This window comes from Salvelinus sp. IW2-2015, linkage group LG36, assembly GCF_002910315.2.
Source record: "Salvelinus sp. IW2-2015 linkage group LG36, ASM291031v2, whole genome shotgun sequence".
In the NCBI taxonomy this organism is placed as follows: Eukaryota; Metazoa; Chordata; class Actinopteri; order Salmoniformes; family Salmonidae; genus Salvelinus; species Salvelinus sp. IW2-2015.
The window spans coordinates 38,532,105-38,550,035 of NC_036875.1; the positions used below are offsets into that span (position 1 = coordinate 38,532,105).

At 41.6% G+C, this 17,931-nt stretch overlaps 1 pseudogene; it reads left to right on the forward strand.

Moving 5' to 3' along the window:
• LOC111959768 (contactin-associated protein-like 5) overlaps positions 1 to 17,931 on the forward strand; it is a 155,476-nt pseudogene that overhangs the window by 56,696 nt on the left and 80,849 nt on the right.

The window sequence follows — 17,931 nt, forward strand, 5'->3', positions numbered from 1 at the left end:
TGCGACTGAACTTAAAAACCTTTAAAAGTTCTTGAAATGTTCTGGATTGACTGACCTTCATGTCTTAAATTAATGATGGAGTGTCATTTCGCTTTGCTTATTTCAGCTGTTTTTACCATAATATGGACTTGGTCTTTTACCAAATAGGGCAATCTTCTGTATACCACCCCTACCTTGTCACAACACAACTGATTGGCTCAAACGCATTACGAAGGAAAGAAATTACACAAATTAACCTTTAACCTCACTAAGGTATGTGGGACACTAGCGTCCCACCTCGTCAACAGCCAGTGAAACTGCAGGGCGCCAAATTCAAAACAACAGAAATCCCATAATTAAAATTCCTCAAACATACAAGTATTTTACACCATTTTAAAGATACACTTGATGTAAATCCAGCCACAGTGTCCGATTTCAAAAAGGCTTTACAACGAAAGCACACCAAACGATTGTGTTAGGTCAGAGCCAAGTCACAGAAAAACACAGCCATTTTTCCAGCCAAAGAGAGGAGTCACAAAAAGGAGAAATAGAGATAAAATTAATCACTAGCCTTTGATGATCTTCATCAGATGACACTCATAGGACTTCATGTTACACAATACATGTATGTTTTGTTCGGTAAAGTTCATATTTATATCCAAAAATCTGAGTTTACATTGGCGCGATATGTTCAGTAGTTCCAAAACATCCGGTGATTTTGCAGAGAGCCACATCAATTTACAGAAATACTCATAATAAACATTGCTAAAAGATACAACTGTTATGCATGGAATTTTAGATCCACTTCTCCTTAAATCAACCGCTGTGTCAGATTTTTTWWAAACTTTACGGAAAAAAGCACACCATGCAATAATCTGAGTACAGCTCTCAGAGACCAAAACAACCCAAACAGATATCCGCAATGTTGTGTAGTCAACAGAAGTCAGAAATAGAATTATAAATATACACTTACCTTTGATGATCTTCATCAGAATGCACTCCCAGGAATCACAGTTCCACAATAAATGTTTGATTGGTTCGATAAAGTCCATCATTTATGTCCAAATAGCTCCTTTTTTGTTCTCGCATTTAGCCCAGTAATCAAAATTCATGAGGCGCGATCACTAGGTGCAGACGAAAAGTCAAAAAGTTCCGTTACATTCCGTAGAAACATGTCAAACGATGTATAGAATCAATCTTTAGGATGTTTTTAACATAAATCTTCAATAATGTTCCAACCYGAGAATTCCTTTGTCTTTAGAATTGCAAAGGAACGCAAGCTAACTCTCACGTGAACGCGCGTGGTCAGCTCATAGCACTCTGGGAGAGACCTTACTCAATCCCCTCTCATTCGCCCCCACTTCACAGTAGAATTATCAAACAAGGTTCTAAAGACTGTTGACATCTAGTGGAAGCCTTAGGAKGTGCAATATGACCCCATAGACACTGTGTATTCGATAGGCCAAGAGTTGAAAAACTACAAACGTCAGATTTCCCACTTCCTGGTTGGATTTTTCTCAGGTTTTCGCCTGCCATATGAGTTCCGTTATACTCACAGACATAATTCAAACAGTTTTAGAAACGTCAGAGTCTTTTCTATCCAAATCTACTAATAATATGCATATTCTAGCTTTTATGGCTGAGTAGCAGGCAGTTTAATTTGGGCACGCTTTTCATCCAAAATTCCGATTGCTGCCCCCTACCCTAGTGAAGTTAACAAGGCACACCTGTTAGTTGAAATGGATCCCAGGTGACTACCTCATGAAGCTGGTTGAGAGAATGCCAAGAGTGTTCAAAGCTGTCATCAAGGTAAAGGGTGGCTACTTCAAATAATCTCATAACACTTTTTTGCTTAAGAAATGATTCCATATGTGTTGTTTCATAGTTTTGATGTCTTCACCATTATTCTACAATTTAGAAAATAGTACAAATAAAGAAAAACCCTTGAATGAGTAGGTGTGTCCAATCTTCTAACTGGTACTATATATTAAAATGGAAAAGGGAACATTTGACTGTATTAAAATGGAATTTGGTTTCATGACATGCAGCAACAGTGGCCTGGGTTGACCAAGAATTCCCTTGAGTAAATATTGATATTATATTTTTCTTTTTCTTTCTCAAGGCCATAGACTCCTGTGAGATTGGTAGACGCAGAGGCAGCTGCCACCGTGAGCTGCTGAGAGCTTAGTGGAAATGTGTTTGCAATTACATGCAAATTCCCCAGAAAGGCCAGGATACGTCAAACCTTACAGTAGTTAACGTCATAAGCTATATCAGCTTTTCATCTGTGCGGCAAAGTAATATTCTAAGACAGAGAACTGAAAGTAAAACATGGTTTTGTATTACACAACACAGAAGAACCATTATACAGAATACTGAATAATCTGATTCAGTTGAGTTATTTTACAGAATACTGAATATTCTGATTCAGTTAAGTTATTCTACAGAATACTGAATATTCTGATTCAGTTGAGTTATTCTACAGAATACTGAATATTCTGATTCAGTTGAGTTATTCTACAGAATACTGAATATTCTGATTCAGTTGAGTTATTCTACAGAATGCTGAATATTCTGATTCAGTTGAGTTATTCTACAGAATACAGTATATTCTGATTCAGTTAAGTTATTCTACAGAATACTGAATAATCTGATTCAGTTGAGTTATTCTACATAATACAGTATATTCTGATTCAGTTGAGTTATTCTACAGAATACAGTATATTCTGATTCAGTTGAGTTATTCTACAGAATGCTGAATATTCTGATTCAGTTGAGTTATTTTATTCAGAAAAAAAAATGGAAACCTGTGTTTTCTCTCTGCTCAGAATGGGCTGAGACCTTGAGAGAAAGGTGCCTGGCTGACAGTGCCAGAATAGGCCCTCGTTTTAAAGATAGCCGATGATCCACCGCGTGTCAGAGCCTGCAAAGCCATGCTAAGCAGCTTGCCCCCAGTGTTATTGAGTCCACAGGCAGTTCTCTCGCTGTCTCGCACTGACATGGATGGGGCTTTCATAACTCACGATTGTATTCCAAGTTGTGGAATGTTTTTGTTTTTGATTACTACAATATTCACATGCCAATCCAATCCTCTAATATTCTACACATGACCTGTCAAGGTGTGGAGGAGAGGTGCACAAGAGATATTTGGGCCATTTATACCCTCTGTACAGCTAAAGGCTGTTGCCATGGATATGACCTTGACCTCTGTTATTATGGCTGTAGAACCCCAGTTTTATGTTGTATAGGTGTTTATGCTCCACTGAAGTACCTTACGATATTGCATCTGATAGAAATGGCTGCACTGAAGGTCACGGTTGAGAGAAGATGGTTGTAGATTTTCTTTAGACCTATCCTCAACTGAAACCAGTCATGTCATGTTTTCTCATAGATCCTCAACAAAAATTGGACAATGGACTAGCAACTATCGCCCGGTAGCTGGTACCCAACAGTGTTTAAAGAGTTGTGTGTGATGTGAATTTAAATGGAATGGAAATCCGATTAATTTACATGTAAGATACAATAATGTTTTTGACAATGTAAGGGGGAGGTAATGCATGAATTACATTTCAGATAAATGTAATGCAGTTTGGCATATGCCACACACATAGCAGGTGGCCCTGATTTAATTACTATGCATGACTAAACCTCATACCTCAGAAGTGGAAACAATTGATCACTTGTATTATCACATTAAACATGAGAGAGATAGAGTGAGAAAGAAAGCTAGAGAAAGAGAGAGTGAGAAGGAAAGCTAGAGAAAGAGAGAGAGGGGGGAGAGAGAGGGAGAGAGAAAGTGCTTATATAATCAAGGTATGACAATTTACTGTACAATATTAAGCAGATCAATAAGAGGAGTCAATTGGATTGCACTCAACGCTCTCCTTGCTTTCAAAGACTGTGTAGTCCAATACGGTTGACAACAACCTTGAGGCTTATTGCAGATGTGACTGCCACAAAGGACAGTGTGTGGGCAGCACAAGGACATGGTAGGCAAACTGCTTGAGGTCTTTTAACAAAGAGAACTGGAAGGTGAGCAATGCAGAGAAGGCAAGGGACACCTACCTCATTTTCACTTCTTGCTTAGATTGTTATAATTTGTTTAAAAAAAATTGAGCTGCAAATAACACCACAAAATCTGTGATATGTGTGAATTTCTAAATGTTTTTTTCTCCAATCCGTAGCGGTTAAGGCTTGGGGATATCCCAGTGATTCTACAGTATACCCTGTATGTTTCTGAGGGGATTGGAGCCTCGCTGCTTTCCTTTCCTTTAGGTACTTAGAGCCCTCATTGGGTATCATATCATTCCCTGGCCACTACAGCCTCACAGCTTAGAACCACATAATCACATCTTCCAACCTTTCTTCATCTTGTTTTTAAACAGAATGTAAAGGCTACTCTGTCTGTCTCTGACGTATCTTAGCGAAAACGAATCACACAGAGTTAGCAAGAGGGGCCTCCACACCATGCTGGACCCCTCTCCACCCTGCATCCTGTATGTCCCGGACCCCCCTCCACCCTGCATCCTGCACCCTGTCGGACCCCTCCACCCTGCATGCTGCCGGACCCCTCTCCACCCTGCACCCTTTCTACCTGCTTTCATCATATGTCTCTTCTTCCTGCTGTCACTCTCTCATCTCTTTCTCTCTCATGATGTTGTTGGAAATCAATTCATAAAACCTGGAGCCACCTTTTTTGATGTGTGTCTTATTGAGCAGACTCGTGAAAAGGTTAATTAGCTGAATAATCAGCTTAGCTACCGCTTGGCAACTAAAACTGCAGGCCTCTGGAGAGTGTATAGAGTAGACACAGTCTTCCTCTGCATTTCTCTGAGGGGAGGAGGTAGGGGGAGGGGGTCAGTGACAGGTCCCAGACTGCAATCTGAGGGCAAAGCCTCATCCAGCTGACGAGGGAAAAAGCTGTCCCCAGCAATCACAGAGGAGAGAAGATGAGAGGAAATATGCTCTAATGAGAAAGAGAGAGAGACAGTTGAGCTGGGGGCGGGCAACTGTTCAGAGAGGAGAGGAGTGAGAGAGAGAAATGAAAGGAAATAGAAGAGGGAGCCAGAGAGAATAGAGGACTATGAAAAGGAGACATATACCACATACTTCTCTGTGGAGCTGAGTCTCATGCTGGCATTCACTCCAGTCTGTAAACAAACTGTTCTCAGCATCGCTATGGTGAGTGGCAATAAGGTGCAGTGGAAAGCAGCAGGTCTCAGCAGGTCAATGAGGTACTACTGAATCAATGATGTAATGTACTAATTGGCCTCAGGGAAAGCGAGAAAGTCTAAGAGGTGTCAAACTTATTCCATGGAGGGCCTAGTGTCTGTGGGTTTTTCCTTTAAATTAAGACCATGACATCCATGTGAGGGGAGTTATTTTACTAATTAGTGACCTTAATTCAACAATCAAGTACAAGGGAGGAGGGAAAACCCAGAGACACTCGGTCCTCCGTGGAATAAATTGGACAGATGTGGTCTAAGAGATAAACATACTGTGGATTCGGAAAGTATTCAGATCCCTTGACTATTTCATCATTTTGTTACATTACAGCCTTATTCTAAAATGGATTGAATTATTTGTTTCCACTCATCAATCTACACACCATACCCCATAATGACAAGGCAAAAACAGGTTTTTAGAAATTTTTGCAAATTTATTAAAAATAAAAATCTGAAATATCACATTTACATAAGTATTCATACCGTTTACTCAGGTTTTTGTTGAAGCACCTATGGCAGTGATTACAGCCTCGAGTCTTCTTGGGTATGACACTACAAGCTTGGCACACCTGTATTTGGGGAATTTCTCCCATTCTTCTCTGCAGATCCTCTCAAGCTCTGTCAGGTTGGATGTGGAGCCTTGAGGCTTGTCCTGAAGCCACTCCTGCGTTGTCTTGGCAGTGTGCTTTCGGTCGTTGTCCTGTTGGAAGGTGAACCTTCACCCCAGTCTGAGGTCCTGAGTGATCTGGAACAGGTTTTCATCAAGTCTCTCTCTGTACTTTTCTCCATTCATCTTTCCTTCGATCCTCATTAGTCTCAGTCGCTGCCACTGAAAAACATCCCCACATCATGCTGCTGTCACCACCATGCTTTACCGTAGGGATGGTGCCAGGTTTCCTCCAGATGTGACGCTTGGCATTTAGGCTTCCGTCTGGGCACTCTACCATGAGGTTCTGATTAAAAGGTTCTCCCATCTCCATAGAGGGACTCTGGAGCTCTGTCAGAGTGACCATCGGGTTCATGGTCACCTCCTTGACAAATACCCTTCTCCCCGATTGCTCAGTTTGGCCTGGTGGTGGGTCCAAACTTCTTCCATTTAAAAATGATGGAGGCCACTGTGTTCTTGGAGACCTTCACTGCTGCAGAAATTATTTGGTCCCCTTCCCCAGATCTGTGCCTTGACACAATCCTGTCTTGGAGCTCTACGGACAAATCCTTCAAACTCATGGGTTAGTTTTTGCTCTGACATACACTGTCAACTGTGGGGCCTTATATAGACAGGTGTGTGCCTTTACAAATCATGTCCAATCAATTGAATTTACAACAGGTGGACTCTAATGAAGTTGTAGAAACATCTCAAGGATGATCGATGGAAACAGAATTCACCTGAGCTCAATTTCGAGTCTCATAGTAAAGGGTCTGAATACTTATGTAAATAAGGTATTTCTGTTTTTTTTTTTTTTTACATTTGCAAAAAATTATAAAAACCTTTTTTCGCTTCGTCATTATGCTGTATTGTGTGTAGATTGATGAGTGCAATTATTTATTTAAGCAATTTTATAATAAGGCTGTAACGTAACAAAATGTGGAAAAAGGGAAGCGGTCTGAATACTTTCCCGAATGCACTGTAAGACTAGAGGGAACATAAGAATGTGAGAAGAGAGGAGTGATATGTGCTCGTTATGTGATATAAAAGCCTGGCAGCATCATAATCAAATATGGTGCTGATGCTCTTTGAAGCAACAATTGAAAACAGGAAACACTAATGGATTGTCTCTTGGGTTTTCTTGACACTATTCTTAACAGATAAAACAAATATGTAAATTGTTAGAGGAAGGGCAAGCAGACAAAATAAGAAAAAGTGCTTGTGATCTTTTATGTGAACAAGGAGGCGATTTCTTGATGATTTCCTCTAAACTGAAAATGACTCCAACCCAACAATGAGAGATTAAAGAGGCTTGTACCCACTTGGACCAGGACAGATAACTTAAAACAAGTTCTAGGCCACGGTTCCCGAACTGGTGCCCTGGGGTGCGAATTTGGACCCTGCGTGGTTTTATTTGCCCCCTCTCCAAGTTTTCTGAGCAAAAAATAAATAAACATAAAAAAAAAGTGATTTTTTATTTTATTTTAGGTGCTGGACATAAAAGACTGGAACAACACCAGGAAATCAACTCCATGTGATTTTATTTTTGGAAATGTGTTCCCACGCATAATATAGAGACACGTGATCGTATACAAATGTAAGCAAGGTTTGAAATTATTATGTTTTAGTCAAAGATTATATCTGTTTGGGCTTCTTGCAGTCAATTTGCAGTCTACAAATGATTTGTCATTACATTCCAGTCCCCCGACCATCCACTCAAGAAACAATTGGCCCTCCGTTGATGATCCATGTTCTAGGCGGTTTGTTGTCGGTCATTTGAAGGTCTCTGTACTTTCTGCATAACTAATCGTCAAACTATCCACATTCTCTAGAGACAAACGTAAACAAAATGGTGCACATTCCTAGATGAAGAGGGCTAGCTTCAGAATGATGGAATCCATGTATTATCCACTATGAATCAATGATATGTGACACATATGACTGATCATTTATAATGAGAATAATTGTATTTCCCATCATTCTTGTATCAAGGACTATAACAACAATGGGTAAATTAACTTTCACTGTGGTGCTCCATCACAAATGCCAAAATATTTGACTCATTTATGACACATGTAATTAGTTAAGTCTCCCAGTCCACAAAGAACGGTAAAGCTTGGCAAACAAAGAGACAAAGTTAGGAGAACTCATATTTCATCAGCCTGTGCATGACTTTGAAATGAAGCATTAGGTGTAACCCTTCTCAGAACCATTTGTCTTTCCCATCTTTTGTGTCTAATGCCATCAGAGTTTAATGAGTTGGTTGTCACGTTTGTCTGCATATACAATACACTGTCATTTGGCAGATACTGGAGCCAGTGAACCTCACTTAAATGTCATCAATCATTAACTGAAGACAGTCTAATACATGCTCAAGGAGATCACAGGAAATAGGATCATTTCAATGTTATACAATGTATGTGGAAAGCATATTTGCTACAGTATTCAGACTACTTTATGATCTTACTGACCTGAGTGTTCTGGTTTTGGTCTTTTTAGATAACTGTGATGGCCCTTTGGTATCAAATCTGCTTCAGGCCTCCTTTGAGAGGTCCTCGCAGTCCTCCATCAGTAACGCTCCACTCTACGCCAAGCTCAACAGACGAGATGGTGAGTAAAGACTATGACCATGCTCAACACTGAGTAAACATGTCAGTAATAATGATCCTCATGATGCCTACTTCCCATGAACATCACGTGCCGAGTATGTTTGTTTAACATTTCATTTCCACATGTAGCTTAATTAATAAACATAAACTATCGGTAACAACAATTTCTCGTCATTTAATTCTATGGTTGTGAGCAGTTAGATGAATTGCCAGCTGTTTCATTTAGAGTCAGCTACCTGTGTCTGATCACTAAACATCAGTGGCTTTCCCTCATGTAATGTTAAACGTGTCAAAGTATTGATCAACTCAAAGGCCAACCTAATTGTCCCATGTAATCCATACTCCTCAGTCTGGTCCGTAGTCAATGTGGCAACAACGTAGAGTTGCTGGAATTGTACATTCATGCCTGCTTTCTAAACTGCTCTTCACTGTATGGCCTTTAACATACTTATAAATACACTGCTAAAAAAAATAAAGGGAACACTTAAACAACACAATGTAACTCCAAGTCAATCACACTTCTGTGAAATCAAACTGTCCACTTAGGAAGCAACACTGATTGACAATAAATTTCACATGCTGTTGTGCAAATGGAATAGACAAAAGGTGGAAATTATAGGCAATTAGCAAGACACCCCCAATAAAGGAGTGATTCTGCAGGTGGTGACCACAGACCACTTCTCAGTTCCTATGCTTCCTGGCTGATGTTTTGGTCACTTTTGAATGCTGGCGGTGCTTTCACTCTAGTGGTAGCATGAGACGGAGTCTACAACCCACACAAGTGGCTGAGGTAGTGCAGCTCATCCAGGATGGCACATCAATGCGAGCTGTGGTAAGAAGGTTTGCTGTGTCTGTCAGCGTAGTGTCCAGAGCATGGAGGCGCTACCAGGAGACAGGCCAGTACATCAGGAGACGTGGAGGAGGCCGTAGGAGGGCAACAACCCAGCAGCAGGAACACTACCTCCGCCTTTGAGCAGGAGGAGCACTGCCAGAGCCCTGCAAAATGACCTCCAGCAGGCCACAAATGTGCATGTGTCAGCATATGGTCTCACAAGGGCTCTGAGGATCTCATCTCGGTACCTAATGGCAGTCAGGCTACCTCTGGCGAGCACATGGAGGGCTGTGCGGCCCCACAAAGAAATGCCACCCCACACCATGACTGACCCACCGCCAAACCGGTGATGCTGGAGGATGTTGCAGGCAGCAGAACGTTCTCCACGGCGTCTCCAGACTCTGTCACGTCTGTCACATGTGCTCATGTGCTCAGTGTGAACCTGCTTTCATCTGTGAAGAGCACAGGGCGCCAGTGGCGAATTTGCCAATATTGGTGTTCTCTGGCAAATGCCAAACGTCCTGCACGGTGTTGGGCTGTAAGCACAACCCCCACCTGTGGACGTCGGGCCCTCATACCACCCTCATGGAGTCTGTTTCTGACCGTTTGAGCAGACACATGCACATTTGTGGCCTGCTGGAGGTCATTTTGCAGGGCTCTGGCAGTGCTCCTCCTGCTCAAAGGCGGAGGTAGCGTTRCTGCTGCTGGGTTGTTGCCCTCCTACGGCCTCCTCCACGTCTCCTGATGTACTGGCCTGTCTCCTGGTAGCGCCTCCATGCTCTGGACACTACGCTGACAGACACAGCAAACCTTCTTGCCACAGCTCGCATTGATGTGCCATCCTGGATGAGCTGCACTACCTGAGCCACTTGTGTGGGTTGTAGACTCCGTCTCATGCTACCACTAGAGTGAGAGCACCGCCAGCATTCAAAAGTGACCAAAACATCAGCCAGGAAGCATAGGAACTGAGAAGTGGTCTGTGGTCACCACCTGCAGAATCACTCCTTTATTGGGGATGTCTTGCTAATTGCCTATAATTTCCACCTTTTGTCTATTCCATTTGCACAACAGCATGTGACATTTATTGTCAATCAGTGTTGCTTCCTAAGTGGACAGTTTGATTTCACAGAAGTGTGATTGACTTGGAGTTACATTGTGTTGTTTAAGTGTTCCCTTTATTTTTTTGAGCAGTGTATATAACAACCACAGACGTCCCAGGGTAGCAGATATGCACATATATTTTTCACACCCTGTCCATCAAACGCTGACTGTACCCTGGGTTATTTTTAGCCACGGCCAACCTCCCTACGTGTGTCTGTAACAACCGTAAACGATGCTTCCTCTGTTGCTCAGACTCTGGTTTGATATGCTGCACTCATCTGTTCCCATGGTGGTGTGTACCAGCCTTCAGCAGCTGAGTAATGAACCTTCCTGCCAGTGCTAACCTGTCTTCTTCCGCTCAACGACTGAGTAGCTGTGGGGATTAAACTCATCTTTAAAAAACACACCATACTTTACAATATCTCCACCCTCTGTGGAATCTTAGCCGCTGAATTCATAACAGTGCTATATTTGATGGAGATGGACTGAGCAATGTGTTTCCCTCAGTAAATCTTGAAATTAAATTAGAAATTCAATATACAGACACACACACAAAATAGTGGGGGTCTCTATCACCAAAATACATTAGATCTACTTCTCACCTAACTCTTCGACAAGCTTCCCATATACTGGAAATGCATAGCTTAAATGGAGAGGTGTTTTTTTCTTAAGTAATTTCAAGCTTAGGAAAAAACATACCAGGATATATGCATCTCAATGACATACTACTAATCATTCTCTGCTAGCATGTCTGTTTCTCCGTTAGTTTATCTGGGAGGTCCGCAGGCTAAGGGTTATCAAGACTGTGTTCATATTTTAGAGTAACGACACTGCGTGTAACAGAATGTTGAATACCAATATCAGGCTAGGATCAAAGTCTATCGTTAGTTGTTTTGGTTTCATGTTTACCTCTGTTTTTCCAAGGAAGACCTACAGTATTGAAGCCATTAATGGTTCACTATCAGAAAGACAAGAAAGAAAAGCTCAAATTAGTTCAGATCCGGCTGGAAGGATCAGTCTAGCGCACTACCAAGACTGATACATAAGGGATAGCCTTATACCACACTGTAACGGAAAACTGTAATTTATACACACATTTTTGGTATTATCAACAGTAAAACAATTTACTACAGCATATTGTACATTTTAGTTTGTTAATGAGTCTTTTATGAACCTTTATTTAACCAGCGGGAAGCATTGAGACCAGGGTTTCATTTCCAATGGTTCTCTGAAAACAACATATCATCTAATGTGAACAGCAATTCAACAATGATCCTTACAAAATTACAGTTACAGAATTCCATATAAATTATGTTACATTCAAAAGGACAGTAAAAACAAATATATACAATAAATCAAAACGTGCAGTTTTCATTGGTCACATTTTTTATCAGAGTGCTAAATGTACCTTATGAGACTTAAGAATCAAGTTTTAGAGAGACCTGTAGGTCATTCCAGGAGGGCACAGTAACTTAAGGCAGTCTTCCCTAATTCGGAGGAAACCCGCAAAACCTCTAGAACCAACCAATCTTGAGAGTCTTATAGTTACTAGATTTCCAATTTAGAAGTGCTTAGTATTTATTCAATCTTTTTATTTTTACAGGAAAGACATATTGAGACCTAGTTCTCTTTTCCATGTTCACCCTGTATAATACAATGTAGACACATTATACAAAAAATACTGTTTATATACACACATTAAAATACAAAAACACAGTCATGGGAAGCAGAAATAAAACATCACAAATCACCCAGAAAAACAGTTACATTCCTCCACAATTAAGTCCTCAATCAATACGTTAAATTGCCGGAACGGCACCAGAACATCAAGATTAAATGTATTTTGAATTGTGTTCCAGCAATACGGTGCATAAAACTAAAAGCAGATTTACCTAGCTTTGTGGAGACCCTAGGAACCTCAAGAGTTAATCAAACCTGTGAACGGGTCAGACAACTCAGATGTCTATATAGTGGGGCAGCAGGTAGCCTAGCGGTTAGAGCGTTGGGTCCGTAACTAAAAGTTGCAAGATCGAATCCCCCAGCTGACAAGCTAGAAATCGGTCATTCTGCCCCTGAACAAGGCAGTTAACCCACTGTTCCTAGGCTGTCATTGTAAATAAGATTATAAATAATAAATAATATTTGTTCTTAACTGACTTGCCTAGTTAAATAAAGGTTAAAAAAAATATATACTTCAACAGCAAAGTTAGATAAGATGGAAGTTTATGAAGAAGGACTTTGTGAACAAAAAGGGAGTAATGTAGAGATCTGCGGGTCTTTAGCGAAGTCCAGCCAATGTGGTTATTTCCATTTAAATTGTATAGGGGACAGATTGGAGTGGCAGCAAGTCTTAAACCTGAAATGGTTCAGCATTTTGCCATTTGGTCTGTTTTGCCCTATTGTCGCTGCCAGTTTGGAAGCCTTTGTTAAGGCCTCTAGAAGTGCAATTGATATAATACACCAAATATTCATTAATACGCTGTAATGTGTAAACACTTTACCTAGCAGCCAATCTGCTTGCAACAATCCCTTGTAATTACAGTAAAATACTGTGAAATACAAACCGCTTCCCGCCAATGAATTTCATGTATTCATTTATTCATTCATTCTGATTATGGCAGCATTTAGTTTTTTACAGTATAATACAGTCAATTTTACAATATTGTACTGTGTGTCATTACACAGTACTTGCTTTGATACCGTATTCGTATTACAGCAGGTGTGCTGTAATATTAAATACAGAATTGTACTTGTACCACTGAGTTCTCTGTAAGCAACTGTTGACAGTAACCCTTTTACAGGGCACTGTCCAAATCACCTCCAATAAGGCTACATTAAATCAAATCAAATTAAATTGTATTTGCTTTTAGACAGGGTTGAGATCATTCTAACCTATAGTAGAGTACATCCAGGGAGTCTGAATTAATTAACCCAAGTGCCCAGCTGAATAATGCCTTATTATTCCTGTCTGACAAAGCAGACTCACAGCTCTATAGTTATAATAACTGCCACAGTGACCTGTCACCAGATACAATCCCACTCTCTCGCACACATTCGATATTCTCTGAATCGGCTGAAGTTTTAAGGAAAATAATATTTCGCACTGGAGCTAGCTGTCTGGACTACGCATCTGTTTGTGTGTGTGTGTGTTTCTACTCCTGCTGTGTCACATGCTAGGTCACTTTCTACACCTTCCTGTTCTGAGCTGTTTTCTCTCTCTGGTCTCCCGAGGAGCGGGAGGCTGGTCTCCCCAGGTGACAGACAGAGAGCCTTGGCTGCAGCTGGACCTCAGGGACAGGATGGAGGTGACGGCCGTCGCCACACAGGGGCGCTACGGAGGCTCAGACTGGGTCAGCGGCTACCTGCTGCTGTTCAGTGACACTGGCCGAGCCTGGAAGCAGTATCGACAAGAAGACGGGGTGGGGGTGAGTCTCCTCGTTGATTATTTATTTACCGTACAAGGCTCTGTTCTCTATTTTAATCCTTTAAAAAAAAATCAGGCTGTTAACTTTGCCAAGCTTGTTCATTTATATGCGAGAGCTTCAGTTCTATAACTGGCATTCCTCATGACAACGCTCCGAAGAGGCGTTATATCTGACAGTAACAACAGACATCCTTGGGGATATACGTAGCTAGCTAGTTTGCCTTCTACCTGTCAACTCAGAGGCACATGCTGACAGAAATGTTTGGATTCGCTGAAGTAGATTTGAATCAGACTGAATGTATGGGAGAATGTATGGCACTTCTAAATACCATTTCTGGATAAGAAACGTGTGACTCAGCGTCTGAGCTCTCTATATTCCTTCTGCCGGATAAAAGGGAGTTTTAATCCACTCTTTTAAGTCTTTACTTCTGTTTAGTATGCCCATGAGGGACAGACAAACGGTTATCAAGATTTTTAGACTCGTTTTTGTTCCTGTGGTTTGAAATCATAACAAAGGATGGCTTTTGCAGATGCACATAAAACTCATCAGGCAACTACATCCCCCTGGACAAACATACACACCTGTTACAACTCATCAGGCAACTACATTCCCCCTGGACAAACATACAAACATACCTGTTACAACTCACCTCATTACAACTCATCAGCAACTACATCCCCCTGGACAAACATACACACCTGTTGCAACTCATCAGGCAACTACCTCCCGCTCAGCCCAGTCAAAACTGTTCGCTGCTCTGGCACCCCAATGGTGGAACAAACTCCCCACGACGCCAGGTCAGCGGAATCAATCACCACTTCCGGAGACACCTGAAACCCCACCTTCTTAAGGAATACCTAGGATAGGATAAAGTAATCCTTCTAACCCCCCCCCCCCCCCCCCTTAGAGTTAGATGCACTATTGTAAAGTGGTTGTTCCACTGGTATTCATAAGGTGAATGCACCAACTTGTAAGTCGCTCTGGATAAGAGCGTCTGCTAAATGACTTAAATGTAAATGTAAATGTACAACCCCCTGGACAAACATACAACCTGTTACAACTCATTCAGGCAACTACATCCCCCTGGACAAACATACACACATGTTACAACTCATCAGGCAACTACATCCCCCTGGACAAACATATACACCTGTTGCAACTCATCAGGCAACTACACCCCTGGACAAACATACACACCTGTTGCAACTCATCAGGCAACTACATCCCCCTGGACAAACATACACACCTGTTGCAACTCATCAGGCAACTACATTCCCCTGGACAAACATACACACCTGTTACAACTCTTCAGGCAACTACATCCCCCTGGACAAACATACACACCTGTTGCAACTCATCAGGCAACTACATCCCCCTGGACAAACATACACACCTGTTACAACTCATCAGGCAACTACATCCCCTGGCAAACATAAACACATTTACAACTCATCAGGCAACTACATCCCCCTGGACAAACATACACACCTGTTACAACTCATCAGGCAACTACATCCCCCTGGACAAACATACACACCTGTTGCAACTCATCAGGCAACTACATCCCCCTGGACAGGCATAAACACATGTTACAACTCATCAGGCAACTACATCCCCCTGGACAAACATACACACCTGTTGCAACTCATCAGGCAACTACATCCCCCTGGACAAACATACACACCTGTTACAACTCATCAGGCAACTACATCCCCCTGGACAAACATACACACATGTTACAACTCATCAGGCAACTACATCCCCCTGGACAAACATAACACCTGTTACAACTCATCAGGCAACTACATCCCCCTGGACAAACATACACACCTGTTACAACTCATCAGGCAACTACATCCCCCTGGACAAACATACACACACTGTTACAACTCATCAGGCAACTACATCCCCTGGACAAACATACACACCTGTTACAACTCATCAGGCAACTACATCCCCCTGGAAAAAACATACACACCATGTTACAAACTCATCAGGCAACACATCCCCCTGGACAAACATACACACCTGTTACAACTCATCAGGCAACTACATCCCCCTGGACAAACATACACACCTGTTACAACTCATCAGGCAACTACATCCCCTGGACAAACATACACACATGTTACAACTCATCAGGCAACTACATCCCCCTGGACAAACATACACACCTGTTACAACTCATCAGGCAACTACATCCCCCTGGACAAACATACACACTGTTTACAACTCATCAGGCAACTACATCCCCCTGGACAAACATACACACCTGTTAAAACTCATCAGGCAACAATCCCCCCTGGACAAACATACACACCTGTTACAACTCATCAGGCAACTACATCCCCCTGGACAAACATACACACCTGTTACAACTCATCAGGCAACTACATCACCCTGGACAAACATACACACCTGTTGCAACTCATCAGGCAACTACATCCCCCCGGACAAACATACACACCTGTTACAACTCATCAGGCAACTACAACCCCCTGGACAGGCATAAACACATGTTCCTCTGTCACACCATTCCAGAATGTGGAATAATAATTTTATTCATGTCCACACACGGTTCAGAAATGTTGCAGTTGGCTCTCTGTCCATTTTTCCCCCACAGTTGCAGTGTCATTGAAAAGTCACACTCTGGAGGAGGAAAGATTGATTTACTTATCAAGTCCCTTTATTGCCTCATCAAAATGGATGCCGTGTCTCACCCTGGAGGTGTGAACTTTTCCTTACTCACACTCTCAGAAACAGATGGGTGAAAGAGTTTAGCCCGACTACTCCTTTTATTTTTCCCGGTACAGTCATTCTGAGCCTAGCTGATGCTCATGTAGTAGTCATATAGGCTAGGCCCAACCATAGGCCAACAACACTTCTGTTTCTGGTCATTGAGGTGTTGCAGGGGATGCCGCAGCAACTCCAGTGACCTTTCTATTAGGTGCTGTCACTTGTAACCAAGCAGACAGAAACCTTGCACTATTGTTGTTTGTGTGAGAGGTGTAGGAGCCATTAGTTTCAGAGTAGTGGACATAACTGTGCTGACAAGCCGGCTTGGGGCTCTTATGGAGCTGACATGGACACATATCACTCCACACCCTTCCCACTGGGCACAAAATTGTTGAATCAATGTCATTGTTTCCATTTCATTTCAACCAAAAAACATCTGTGATTATGTTGAATCAACGTGGAAAACTGATTAGATTTGCAAAAAGTAATTAATGTATTGTTAAAAAAAAATTCATCCAAACTTTAACCTAAATCCAATGACATGGTGAGATGTTTTGTTGATTTCACCTTGAATTCACGTTAGTTGACAACTCAACCAAATGTAAATCAAAACTAGACGTTGAATTGACGTCTGTGTCCAGTGGATAATCTATCTTCATCTCCTAGCTTTTGCCACTTAATGGCAGGTGATCCTTGATTCCTCATAGTGGAAAGTGCTGAGCGCAGTCTTTTAGAGTGTTCATCAGTACACAATTATTACTGTCGCTGCATATCTTCTCCCCAAAGAAATGCATTTTAGAAACTTTAATGCCTCATAAGTTGTCATCTCAATGATAGTTTTCGAGCGCATAGTGCCATAGTCTATACTCAGATGTACTTTGCTAGGAGGGAATGCGTGTACTTTGTCTCTCATAAAAGTATTGACATTCAAAGACGTAGAACGTAGAACGTAAAACTTGCTTTGGCCAAGAAAATTGCCACAATAATTTCACGATAATAGCCTTGTTAATAAAATGAAAATCTTTAACTTGGAGAGCGCATCATATGTTTCTAACTCTTATTAAACAAATAGATCAGGGTAATGATTGGTATTTTTGGTCAGCCATTACATACAAAGCATCTGAAAATAAAATTGTTCTAACAAAACAAACTACAATTCTGCAACAAAAGTTCCATCGTAATTGTTTGACGGTTATCAAATCTGTAAATATATGATATGATCCTTGACTAGTTTCTCAAAGCACTTCATGATGACAGAAGTGAGTGCTCCGTGGCGATAGTCATTTAGTTCAGTTACCTTTGCTTTTGGGGTAAAGGAACAATGGTGGACATCTTGAAGCATGTTGGGACAGCGGTCTGGGATAGGGAGCGATGGAAT